The 13,199-nt window shown below is 41.2% G+C and overlaps 1 non-coding gene across 1 annotated transcript; it reads right to left on the bottom strand.

Moving 5' to 3' along the window:
* Positions 1–3,116: 3,116 nt before the first annotated feature.
* On the bottom strand, positions 3,117–3,222 carry LOC120405466. Its single transcript, XR_005598581.1, has one exon. It is a non-coding gene; the product is annotated as a U6 spliceosomal RNA (small nuclear RNA).
* Between the last annotated feature and the right edge of the window lie 9,977 nt (positions 3,223–13,199).

The following is a 13,199-nucleotide window of genomic DNA, read 5'->3' as shown; positions in this document are numbered from 1 at the left end:
AAAGACATGGCAATGCAGTTGTGGAACAATTTTCCCTCTTTTACTAAGGGAATTTAGTGCTTGTGAGAGGTGCGGGATTGACACCCGGGGAGACTGAAGTCCTCCATTTATCCACAGAACAGGTACAGCACCAGGCATCAATAAAGCAAGGTGCCTTTGGACCACCATTCAGAATGCCTCATTATGGGCTTGATCCAAAGCTCTTTGAAATCTATGGAAATGTGGGCTTCAAAGGATTTTGGATCAGGTCCCTACGATTTGTAGACACCAGCTCTAGAGCAGAAAGGTGGTTCACTCTCCATGCCCGTTCAATCAGTTAAGGCCATTTTTAAAGGGGTTTATTTCATGGCAGTTCTGCCCAGTAGTAAATGGATTACAGCAACAAGCTATTATTTTGCCATTGCCAACCACTTTATCCTTTTAAGAGGAAGCTGCTGTGACATCCCTTATTAGGAAAAAGTCTAAATTAATTATTAAAATCTCCTGGTTTAGACTGATTTTCCAATATTTTTCCAGTAGTCAATACTGTAAATGTATATAAGGGGTACAGTTTGCTTTCCCTCAGTGGAGTGAATCCTATATTCTTGCAGCAAGCTTGTGTTTCTCTGCCTGGTATTTGTTTAAGTGGGTTCGAGTGTGGATTAGTGTGTGTGTGTGTGTGTGTTCACTTAGGGACTGATCAGTAGAAGATTCCCATTGATTCAATGGGCTTTGTATCCAGCGCACATTGGTGTGATCAAATGGCCTGATCCTGTGAGGTACTGACTGCTTCCTGAAATATAATGAGTGGCCTCTATTCCCATGGAAGCTAGTGGAAGAGGGTGTTGCCCAGCGCTTTGCTAAATCAGGGGCCAACACGGGGTCTTTTACATGCTTTGAAACTAGTTTTTATACATGCTTGGTATAAGAATCAGGTAAATCCTTCTTAGACTGTCTTGACCAGATCAGATTGCCTTATAAAGAGGTCATCTTTTCAGCACTGCTTTCCGTGTACCTTTGGATATTGTTCCTGCCTTTTGATATTTGTATGTTGAAGTGAATCAATAGGGATGGGAGCAGTTGGGGTTCCCTGAGCAGGGCAGCCACTGTATAGAAAGGACTAAGGCACAGTTCTTGGGCACGGAGTCAGCTTAAGTAAAGATTGTTTTGCCATTCTGGATGCATGTTTCACCTGTAACATTATCGTAAAACAGTTTTGTGTTTACTTTGTGTACAGAAAAGATAAAATCAGCATTTATATGCAAACATGAACCAACAAGGTCTTTCAAAATCCTGCTATTTCACTCCTCTTAGAAAGAGAGCCAGGGTTATTGTGTAACCAGGACTGTCTGCAAGGAGGGAATTTTGTGGGTCTAAATTCAATTTTGATTATAGTGCCTAAATTCGGTTCTGATTCTGTATCCCTTGGGCACCCAAAATGGGATTATAAACTCCTTCAGGAGAGGAATATTTTCTATATAGATAATAATAATAATGGACAGATATATTTCTGGAAAAAAAACCTGGTCCAGCTCCTCAGCTACCATAAATCAAAAGAGCAGTATGGGAGTATGCCAATGTACACCAAGTGAGGAACCGGACCAATGTGTTTGTTTATGTGCCATTAAGAAAAACTAGCACAAAATGCATATGTCCCTATTCTTCTATTGGAGATTTTGGTGTTTTTTAACTACCCCGGAGAAGAGTCATGAAGTCTTGGATGAGGTATTGAACTTGTAACATTTATTTCATGTAAAGCCCTCGTTTTTAGGTATGAATTCAGTTGTATAAATAGTCAGGTTAATAATGTCACTGAAATAAAAAGAAACTCATATGTGTCTCTGTACGCCCAATATAAATAATATTAAATTTAAATAACACCTGTCATCTCTAAGGATCCCAAAATGCTTTCTTAAAACTATATATAGGGATTGTGTCCTTCATGTCTGTAGTTCAGATCCTATTTGGGATAAAAAATAACACAACTAGTGAGGGCAATTCCAAAGTAGGTACATTTTGTTATTGTGTTTATAGCTGTGTAACTGAACTTGGTATTTGAGTTGACCTAGCTTCTGTCCAAATGGATATCTGCAGGCAATTGACACCAGTGGCCTATGGATAGGGGGTTGCCTAGGGCAGCAAAGCGGTTAGTGACTGTTTATTGCTGGAGTAACGGCAGAGCCCTGGGAGGACAGCATGTTTCAGAGGCAGCTAAAGCGCTTGTGCTGGAACTATTGGGTAGTAAAGAAGTGCTGTGTTCCTCCATGGAACGCCTCTCCCACAGCACCTGCTGCATGAGAAATGAAGTAGGATCCATTGTCGTTTTTCTTAGAGCAGCACTGGCCATGGGCAAAGCACTGGGAGGTAGAAATATGGCCCAGGGTTCTACTGAAGGTGTGACGGGGATCTGCAAAAGAAGTAAATAGAGACCAGAAAGAGAGACAGACAGGAATTAGAGGGAATCAATGAACAGAGAGAGAAAATGGAAGGGAACAAAAAGGCACAAGGGCATTACAGGGACAACTCTAGGTATCTTGCTGCTGTAGACAGCCCAGCAAATGTCCACCCAGTCTGCAATCACCTGCTCAAACCGCTGCTGAATGCTTTGCTATATTAGGCTATAGGAGACTCTAGTCATGGGCCATAAATGTTTGTGACAACCTAGTTAACAAGCATTGGTTTTGCACCTATATGATTGTCACCCTAAGGAGAAGGCTTCTGCCAGCGTTTACAATAAACAAAGTTGGGCTTTGTTTTGGGGCCAAATTTGCAAAACACATCAGCAGCCTGCATCTCCCACTGTTCCCATGAGGATCTGCAAGTACTGAGTACATTTGAAAATGTGGCCACTTATCTAGGTGGCCTAAATGAGAGGTGTTGAAAATCTGGGCTAATGTGCCTAAACTGAGATGTGGGATAGTTGTGTTTGTTTTTTAAGTATGGAGATATACCTATCTCATAGAACTAGAGGGGACCTTAAAAGGTCAGTGAGTTGAGACCAGTCCCCTGTTGTCACAGCAGTATCAAATACTATCCCTGACAGATTTTTGTCCTGATCCCTAAATGCCTCCCCAAGGATTGAACTCACAATCCTGGATTTTGTAGGGCAATGCTCAAACCACTGAGCTATCCCTCCCCCAAGCAGGGAGTGCTTCATGAATTTTGTGTGTCATCCTTGCGCAGGGGCCATGCTACTCTTCTCTGTATCATTCCAATTTTAGTATATGTCCTGCTGAAGCAAGCTCTGTTCTACGGCGAGTGCTTTCAATTTATTATGGTGCCCAAGTTGGTCTTGACCCCTTGCCAGGAAATGGCTGCCCTAGGGCCATTGGAAAGTGCGCCACTGCCTGTTGCTGAGATTGCAGGTAGCCACAGCACAGGGCATGTTTGCAAACACACACACACAGAGCTTTGTTATTATGTCCTGGACTGGTCCTCCCTGTACTTCCCTCCCTCTCCTCCCTTCTCATGTGTATTTGTCCCTCGCTTTCTATTGCTGTTTGCATAAATGACAGGTGGGGGCAAAAAAAAGGCAAATCCCCCACCCTTCTCCTCCCAGCATCCCCGCCTCTCCCCTCCCCTTCCCATTCTCCCTGCCTTTCACTATAGAGTTTATTTACCAGAGGCGGGGTGGAATAATGGGGAACCCACAATGAGGATAATGAGGTGCAAAAGGCCACAACAATGGCTTCCACAAAAGGCTGCATTGTGCTATGCTAAAGGGGGAAGGGGAGCTGTAAGAAAGGGTAGGGGAGTGACTGGGGGGGGCACTTTGATCCATCTTGAAAAAGAGAACTGGGGGTGGGGGTGGTGATGACAACAAAAAACAAAACACAACAAAACTTCTCCCAGCTGGGACACAAGTCAGGATTTTCCCTTCATTTAGATGGATAAGAGCCTGGCACAATGAGTATGCTGACCTGCTTCTATTGTTCCTCAGCTTGCTGTGAACTCTTTCAAACTCTTCTCCTCCTCCTCCTCCAAAGAGTCTCTCCCCTCCTCCCTGCTTTCCCCCCCCTTCCTTCCCCTCTCTCTCTTGATTTGTGAAAGGAAAAGAATGAAAGAGAAAGGGGGATGTTTTGGGGGTGGGGGACGAAGGGTGATATGTGAAATAAATTTAAAGGTAGAGGGGAGGAGGAGATGGAAAAAATGGCAGTGGCAAAAAATGGGATCTCAGAGGGAGAGCCAATAAAAGCAATCCCCTTTGCCCGTATGAGCCACCGCTGCTATTGTGGAGTCCTTCAGAAAAGGCCTGGGACTTCATTGTGATCACAAGGGCTTTTCTTTAGGGCACAGAAAATCAACAGCTCCTGTCTGGTTGTTGTTGTTTTTAGATATATTCCTATAAAGGATTCATTGTTGTTAATATATATATATATTATATAAGTCCTGTCAGGCTATGTATAAGGGAAGCCAAGAATGGAGGCAGGTGTTGTGCATGCAAAAGGGGGCAGAAAGAGGGTAGAGAGACAGAATGGAAAACAGGGTACCTCATGGAAGCGTGCTGCCAGTCAAGCGGGAAAGATACATGTAGGGGACAAAAGCAATAGGACAGACTGTTTTGCAGGCAATGGGTCTGATCCAAAGCCCACTGAAGTCAATGACAATGAGAATCTTCTAAGCTCTGGATCAGGCTTTAGAACCAGGCTGCTGGAACCCACTAGCATTTTTCAATACAACAGGCGGAGCCAAATTCAGCTTACATCAGATGTGAACTTGGCCCATACATTTTTTCACCAACAGATCAGTATGTTTGACCCTAATCAATAGTGACTTCACGTTATCATCAGCAATGGCTTTTCAGTAGTGTATGTATGTGAAATGAATTTTGTGCTTTTAGTCCAGTTCCCAGCAAATGGTAACCCACATCTCAAAAACCACCATCACTGTTGGCACCAATTAGTATCCTTGCTTGCTAGCTCTGTAGCGAGACCAAGGAGTGAATGGGCATAAAATATTCCAGCATTCTACTGTAATGGTCCAACACACTGCAGAAATATCAGTGTAAAATGTTTGGGACCATTAATTTACAATCCTGGAGTGTTTTCTTCTGATTTAAATTATTTATGATTTCAAATACTTACAAGGCACATGTTACCATATTATAGTGTAGGCTTTACAATGGTGCAAAACAACATCTTCCCCAGAACAAGATACATTGAAACCCTCTGCAGAAACCAACCTAGTGTCCCTGGGAGGTTCCATCACCCCAGTTCAGCAAGCTACTGAAGCACATCTCACTTTAAGCATAGAAAGACAAGGTGGGTGAGAGACAAGCTTTCTTACCAATAGATATTGGTCCAATAAAATATATTTACCTCACTCATCTTGACTTTCTAATATCCTGGGACCCACATGGCTACAACTTCACTTTAAGCATGTAAGTAATTCCATTGAAATCAGTAGGCCCATGACAGGAGAGAGCAGCTAGTAGACTAAATGAATTTTTTACATTTAATGTGTTGCTTAGGATAGAGCAGGAGGGATTGTATCTACAAATACTTCTTTGATGTATGTTATTAATCTATGGGCAGCACCTGCTTCTGTTATAAATCATTTTGCCAAAGGGAATTTAAGTCCTTCATAAAACCTTTAGGGAACTGTGTGTGTGTGTGTGTGTGTGTGTGTGTGTGTGTGTGTGTGTGTGTACACGTGCTAACGTGAAACCCCTTTCGGCAGATGTTATCTCTTTTAAACAATACAAAAGTGATTAGACAACATTCTCTTGCCAAATTAATTCCTTTTATTGTTCTTTAAAAAAGGTTGATACTGTTTTGTGTTATATGAGTGTTAACATTTCACCTATGAACTGGCCAGCTTGTGGCAGTGACTTTGAAGGAAAAAAACTCACCTGGGGGCTATAATAACCATACATACTGTGGGTTTGTTTCTAGAGAAAGCCAAAATTAAAAAGAAAGTACAATTTACTGTGTCCTATGATTGGATAATTATTATATTTATAGCTTTTAAATAGCTGAAGCTCAGTCCCTGAGGGAAAAGAGAACGAGGAGGAGAAAGAAATGAGGATGCAAGAATGTTGAGGTAGGTGCACAGAAGGTTGCGGCTTTTCTATAATTAAATCACAGACAATGTTCTTGTAAAGTAGTTCTTGCATCATGAGAACCAGAGGACTGGTCTACACTACGGGGGAAAATCGATCTAAGATACGCAACTTCAGCTACGTGAATAACGTAGCTGAAGTCGAAGTATCTTATATCGAATTACCTACCGTCTTCACAGCGCGGGATCGATGTCCGCGGCTCCCCATGTCGACTCCGCTACCGCCGTTCAGGTTGGTGGAGTTCCGGAGTCGACAGGAGCGCGTTCGGGGATCGATATATCGCGTCTAGATGAAACGTGATATATCGATCCCTGAGAAATCGATTGCTACCCACCGATACAGCGGGTAGTGAAGATGTACCCAGAGTGTCCCTTCTTTCAGCACTTTGGACACATACATGCTTACGTACTCCTGCTGTCTGGGCTCTAATCCTGCAAATACATGTATCCTTAAGCAAATATGTAAGTGATTGGAGCATCAGGGTTTAGGGTTCTTTTCTTCCAACCCTCTACTTGTTCCCCTGGTTTCTGCCCTCTCCATTCCAAACTACTGAAACAGCACTGGTCAAGGTCACTAGGACATCCTTCTAGATAGTTCAAAGGGTTTACAGCCTTTGACACTGTTAACCATTTTTTCCTCCACTTCCATCCCTCTTTTAACTCCAGTGACTTTCTGCACTCCTCCATCTCCTCCTGCCTTGCTGAATGCTCCTTTAGTGTTTACTTTGGTGGCTCCAACCTTCTTTTCCTGTACCTGTTGGAGTGGACACTTCCTACAACAATGGAGGGTTTTTTTCTGTCCATGTAGGTAATCTATCTCCCCAAGCAGCAGTAGCTAGGTTGATGGAAGAACTGGCAGTTAGGTCAGTTTAACTATAGTTAACTAAATTTTTCACACCTCTGAGAGCTGTCACTATGCCCAGTTAACATTTAAGTGTAGAGGAGGCCTCAGTTTTTCCAGAACTGGGGTGCTTATCTATCTTCCTAATCTTTGTCCACTGCCCCCCCCTTCTATAATACCTTTGACAATTCCACCCTTTTTCCCATTTCCCATGTTTTCAGCCTCAAAAGTGTCATCCTTGACGCTCTCTTTCACAACCTCTCATGTAACTTAGTCCCAAAACCCATTTCAAACAGGTTCACTCAAAAAAAAGTACATATGTGTGGGAGTAAATAATGAATATTTTTTTCAAATTATTTTTATGGCCTTTTTCAAATTTTGAATATTTGTCAAAATTTCAGATAATTTCATCCTGTACTCTAGTAAGAAAAAAATTGTTTAGAAAGCTTAGTCACTTTTTTCCAAATTTTGAAATTCCTAAATTAAAATTGCATCAACCTTTCAAAATTCAGAATCTCTAATTAGAAATCTTTTCATGACCTTTTTCATTTCAATTTAAAACTTTTGTTTTTGGTTACCTCAATACTGCAAGGGAGTGCTTGCAACACAAAAACAATGACAACAGGTGACATCAGGAAAACTAGAAAGAGAAAATGTTTATAAATCAAAGTGAAAATGACCTGTCTCGTTTGACTGTCTAAGCTGAGTGAAATGCAAAAAGTAAAAAAAACATATCCACACAGGAAAATAAATTAGAACATTAAATTTTTTTCTCTTTAACTCTTGGTCACACAGGTAGAGATATACTTTAATATACAATCATAGACCCCAATCCTGCAATCAGATCTGTATGAATGGGCCTTTATGATCATGTGAAGGCATACTGAAGGATCAAGGGGTCAGCAGCATGAATTGGGCTCTAGGACCCAGCCCTGAATAAGTTGCAGTGGAGGCAGCTATGGCCCCCTGCATCAAGTGCTGCAAGGGGACTTGAAAGACTTAGGCTCTAGTCTCAGCTCTGTTGTGAGCTTGCTAGTTGACCTTAAGTGAAATCAGTTCATAAGATCTTCTTTTCCCTATAAAGCCATCTCTAACCCAATCCGCTTTGCCCCAGTTACAAATTAAAAATCATCTTCCTTTTGTGCTTTTTTTCTTTAATAAAATTGGATCTAAAATGTCCCACCAGCTGTCTGTGGCTTCCTTGAATATCCCTGTTGCCTGCTACAGCTGTACTAGGCCCCCCAATTGCTTCACTTCACTAATAGCTATATTTATTTATGTATTCTGTGACAATGGTGATACCCCAGGTGGAAGAGGAGAGGGAACAGAGACATGAGGTTATCAAACAGCTCTCAAGTGAAGGCTGAGTAAATTTTATTCATGCAGATCTACATCTACAGGATTTACATAGCATGGCATAGTCTGGTGGGTTGCTCTAACTTCTCAAGACCAGAAAAGACTCTCCATCCAACATCCATGTAGACTGAGACAGATACACCAGCCTCTAGTGACCCTTTCCTATAGCCCTTATGTTAGCTAAGGGTGGAACACAGGTGTTTTCCTTGTTGCTCCGCCTCTTGTCAGCCATAATAAAGGGGTAACGCAGACCCCTGGCCTCTCCCTAAGAGAAGATGTAGTGCTGGTTATATTGTTGCCATGACAGAGTACTCATCTTTCTCTCTCAAGTAAGGCTTGAGCATTTTCCTAGATGGGTCCCCATGACAAGTTGGAAGAAATTCTTTAAACCTGTTTGTTTATATATATATATAAAGGACTGCTGGTCACTTGGAGGGAGGGGGTATAAATAGACCACATCCTTAAACCCAACTAAAGGGATAGTAACAGTTTCTCATAAAGTAATACAAATTCCCAATGAAATATTCAAACTGAATTGCACTAAGGGGCTGCTGAATTCAGTCCGAGCATACCCTGCAGGGAACTCTTTATCCACAGCTATGCTGTGTGTATTATAGGCAGCCTAAAATGAGCCTTCGGATAGCATCTCCAGAAGCTTTTCAACTAGTTTATTTCTTTGTCACCTTGTTGTATACTAGACTGTTAAGAATCATTTTTCCCATAGAGATCATAGTTTGTGGTCACACTCATTTCTGTTGTAATGTAATTTGCATTTCTATGTATAATTAACATACCCACTACTAAAATTTCCTTTGGTAACAGAGCTAGAATATTGTAGGTTGCTAGGAAGAAAAACAAATCCCCCATTTCTGCTGATACCAACAAAACCATTGGGAGAGTGCTCAAAATCAAATCCAATTTTACTTAATCTTGACAGTTCCAGGGAGTGGATAGCCCAGAGGATTAGTAACAAAATATATTTCTAGTCTCCCTGCTTAAATCCAGCCCAGATAAGTAGTGATTGAAAATTGTTATCATCCAGCTATTCAGCAGCCTATGTGAAAAGAATTAATGACCTCCAGTCTGTTCCTAGCATACTGGTGTCCATGTCCCACAAACCACCACCATAACTGAAAGTCCTCAGCAGACACACCATTAATCTCCTAGAGGCCGTTTCTTTCAGGCTGGAGTAGAGGTAGAGGCAAAGTGGTGTGTGGGATCTTGTGTTGCTGCTTTCTGTGCTGTGCCTGGTCTGTAAGAAGATCTTTATGAGGTGTTATATAAATGGAAGTCATTGTAAATTGAAACCAACAGTTAATCATTCTCTGCAACAGACTCATTTGTAAACCAAATATTTACTACTTTGCAATCTGATCGGGACATGAGGAATACTATAAATCCTTCCTATTCTGGAACCTTTCTGGACTATTTTTCCAAAAGCAACAAAGAATCCTGTGGCACCTTATAGACTAACAGAAAGAAAGAGAGAGATAACGTTAGAGTTATCAGGGAGGGAGGATGAGGCCCCTGTCTGGCAGTTGAGGTGGTGAAAGAAGGGAGGAGAAACTGGTTCTGCATTGGCAAGCCATTCACAGTCTTTTTTTAATCCTGTGCTGAATCAAATTTGCAGATGAACTGGAGCTCAGCAGTTTTTCTCTCTCAGTCTCTGGTTGAAGTTTTTTTTGTGCAGGATGGCCCACCTAAGATCTGCTGTGTGTGTGGAGGAGGTTGAAGTGTTCTCACTTTTTTTTTTATATGCCATTTTTAATATCTGATTTGTGTCCATTTATCCTTTTCCCTTAGAGAGTCCTCAGTTTTTGGCCGATGTACAGCAGAGGGGCATTGCTGGCATATGATGGCATATATTACATTCCAAAGTTTTTCCAGGAAAGCTTTATACTGAAAGCTGTTGTCAGAATCTTGGTCTCCTGTGGCACTCCATTCCACTTTAAAAATCTGAGGTTCAGCAGGGGATTGTACTTTGTGCATATCTGTTGTGGGGTAAAACCACATGATTGTCTGAAATATTCTTTGGATGGTAAATCTTTGGAATAGCCTATACATCCTTTTCTTACAAAGTCATTACTTTTCACTGGACATAGAAATAGCATTTATGGATTTTTCTCCTCTAAAAGGCTTTTTGGAGGGAGGGAGGCAGGCAATGGAGCCTGACAGCAAAATGCCCATGATATGTTGTAGCAGAACTCCAGAATTACAATGAAGTACAGTCTGTTGTGAAGGTATTTTTAACATTTATTAGGATTAATTTGCTTTGGGGAGCAAGAACAAAGCCTCATACTGAGCAACTCAAAATGCCTCATTCCTCATTAGAAATGACTGAGACATGTGAAATGCTGTGGAGTGGTGGGAGGATGGGAACTTTGAACAACTTTGATGTAGTGTCAGGGGTGGAGAAGACTAGATGACATTTCTGTAAAAATTACTACCATAACTCACACTGAACAGAAGGAAGAATAATGAGACCGGAGCAGCAGAATATAAAATTGAATGTTTTGATATCCCATTCCCAATTGCTAATTCCTGGTCTACACACAGTTTTCAAACTGGTATAACTATGTTGGTTAAGGATGTGAATTGTTTTTTACCAATGTAGTTATACCAGTACAACCCTTAATGTGGCCACAACTGTATTGGTACAAAGGTGCCTTATACTGGTACATCTTAGTTATTTCCCTTCCTGTACAGGAATTAGTTGTAGTGGTAAAATGAGTCTAGACTAGTGGGGTTGTACCACTTTAACAATGCCAGTACAATTGAAGCAGCACCATATTTTTGTGTGTAGACAAGGACTAAGCTTTCCTTGACTCTTCTGTTCAATTCTCTTGCTTGAATCTGATTGCCTAAAAATCAATCCTTTACTCTGGTGCTGTATTCCCTTGGTATGAGCTCTGAGCATCGGGTGCCTGAAGTTTGGCATCTATATTCCTATTTAGAAACTTAAATAACAGTGATCTGCTAGTCAGAGAGGCACAATGCCCACAATTCCCATTGCAGTCCATAAGATTTGACAGTGCTTGTGTTGGTTATTTAGGAGTTTAGTTTTAGGCACTTACATTTCAAAATTCATAGAAGCCTTAGCCAAGAGAATCAAGTATTGAGACAAAGGATTGAGAGTCTGAGCAACTGGATTGCAATGAATTATTATTTGCATAGGAGCCTAGTCATGGCCCAGGAGCCCACTGTGCTAGATGTACAAACACAGAACAAAATGACTGTCCCACCCCAAAAAGCTTACAGTACAGAGGAGGTTGGAAGGTAATAATTGGAGGTATACCAATCTCCTAGAACTAGAAAGGACCTTGAAAGGTCATTGAGTCCAGCCCCCTGCCTTCACTAGCAGGACTAATTTTTGCCCCAGATCCTTAAGTGGCCTCCTCAAGGATTGAACTCACAACCCTGGGTTTAGCAGGCTAATGCTCAAACCACTGAGCTATCCCTCCCCTCCTTAAAGATTTCTTCCATCTCAGGCCCTGAAGAGGAATTGAACCAAGGACTCCAGCATCCCAGCAAAGCACCCTCACCACTAGGCTGCCAAGGGTTTCTTGCAATGGCTCATGGCTTTGCTGATGGGACTATCCAGTCTCATCTCTACATTGTCAGTTCAAGTCCAGCCCAGATCCATAGTGACCAAAAGTTGTTTCCATGTGAGTGGTGTCTGGGCCACTGCTGTTCCAAATATTGTAATGATCACAATTCTATTTACAATGGACACAATACACACTAGCACTAACTGGCACCCTTGATGGCAGTTTCAAGAGAAAAGCCAAATATTGAACTAATATGGAGACTGAATTACCCCTTCACCTACAGAGATGAGACCTCTAGACTGGTGAGGGTGGGAGATTTTGTGCTGCTGCGGCTGCCTTTGCCATGGCTCTCCAGTTTTCTCATTCTGGCACCTTTCACTTAACATATGTAACTTTCAGGACTTGTGGTGATCTTTAAAGTCTAGAACACTCTGGGTAGGCAGAGTTCCAAAGACTTTCTAGTTGGCAGCAGAGACTGAAATGTAGAATCAAGTGCGGTTGTACATAGCTAACAAAGTCCCTTCTGTTGTCCGGTTTACATATAAATCCCATACACTGTCTTTTTGCCCCCACTGGAACCATCAGAGAACAAGAAATATATTTTGTTCCCTCTCCTATGAAACATTAACTGATGACCCATGTGTTTTCAGTGCCTACATAAAAGACGGCAGATACAATGTACGGGACTTTTACAAGAAAGTATAAAGCTGTTAACAGTAGAGTGAAGTCATCTGAGTACTTTGGTGCTTTTATAATATTTCCTGTATGGTTTGTGAATTTAAACTAAAAAGTACCTTTAGGTCTCATTTGAGATTAAAATGACTGGCAGGAAGAAGGCTTAGAGGTGGCTTAATTTAGTGGTTTTTTTTTTAATTTGGCACATTCTTTCCATCTTATTTCTTCAAAAAGCTTATACATAAAAGCATTCTTTAAAATCTTTGTACTACCCATAGTTCTTTCAAAATCAGTATCTGATCTTTCTGTTCTTTCTTCTAATGCTGTTTTCTTAACTTGCTACACTGGGAAGTAAACAATATCCTCTTCTAATGATTCACATTCTCTGAGACTGGGAAGAAAAATCTTTTCTCAATTCCCTAAAACTTTCTATAAGCCAGCATCAATATATCTTCCAATATATTTTCCTCATCAGTAGAAAGACTTAGAACTATTTAGTTTGTTCAAGTCGCTTTATCTGGAGTTTCTTTATAGTAGCCAAACATAGAGGGACCCTTCTCACTTCAAATTCTGGCTCTTCCTTCTGCTTTTCATTTATGTTCAATAGTATCTTCAAGATGATTCTGTTGGATCATCTTGAAAATTACACCGAATGGTTCTTGAGAAGATTCAGTCATAACTTATCCAGAAAATTGTTTTCTCCACTTAGTAGTTATTAAAATATTGGCTGATGGTATAAA

Source organism: Mauremys reevesii, linkage group 4 (genome assembly GCF_016161935.1).
Source record: "Mauremys reevesii isolate NIE-2019 linkage group 4, ASM1616193v1, whole genome shotgun sequence".
Taxonomy (NCBI): Eukaryota; Metazoa; Chordata; order Testudines; family Geoemydidae; genus Mauremys; species Mauremys reevesii.
Note: the sequence above shows the minus strand (reverse complement) of the source record. Positions and strands in the feature narration are given on the sequence as shown.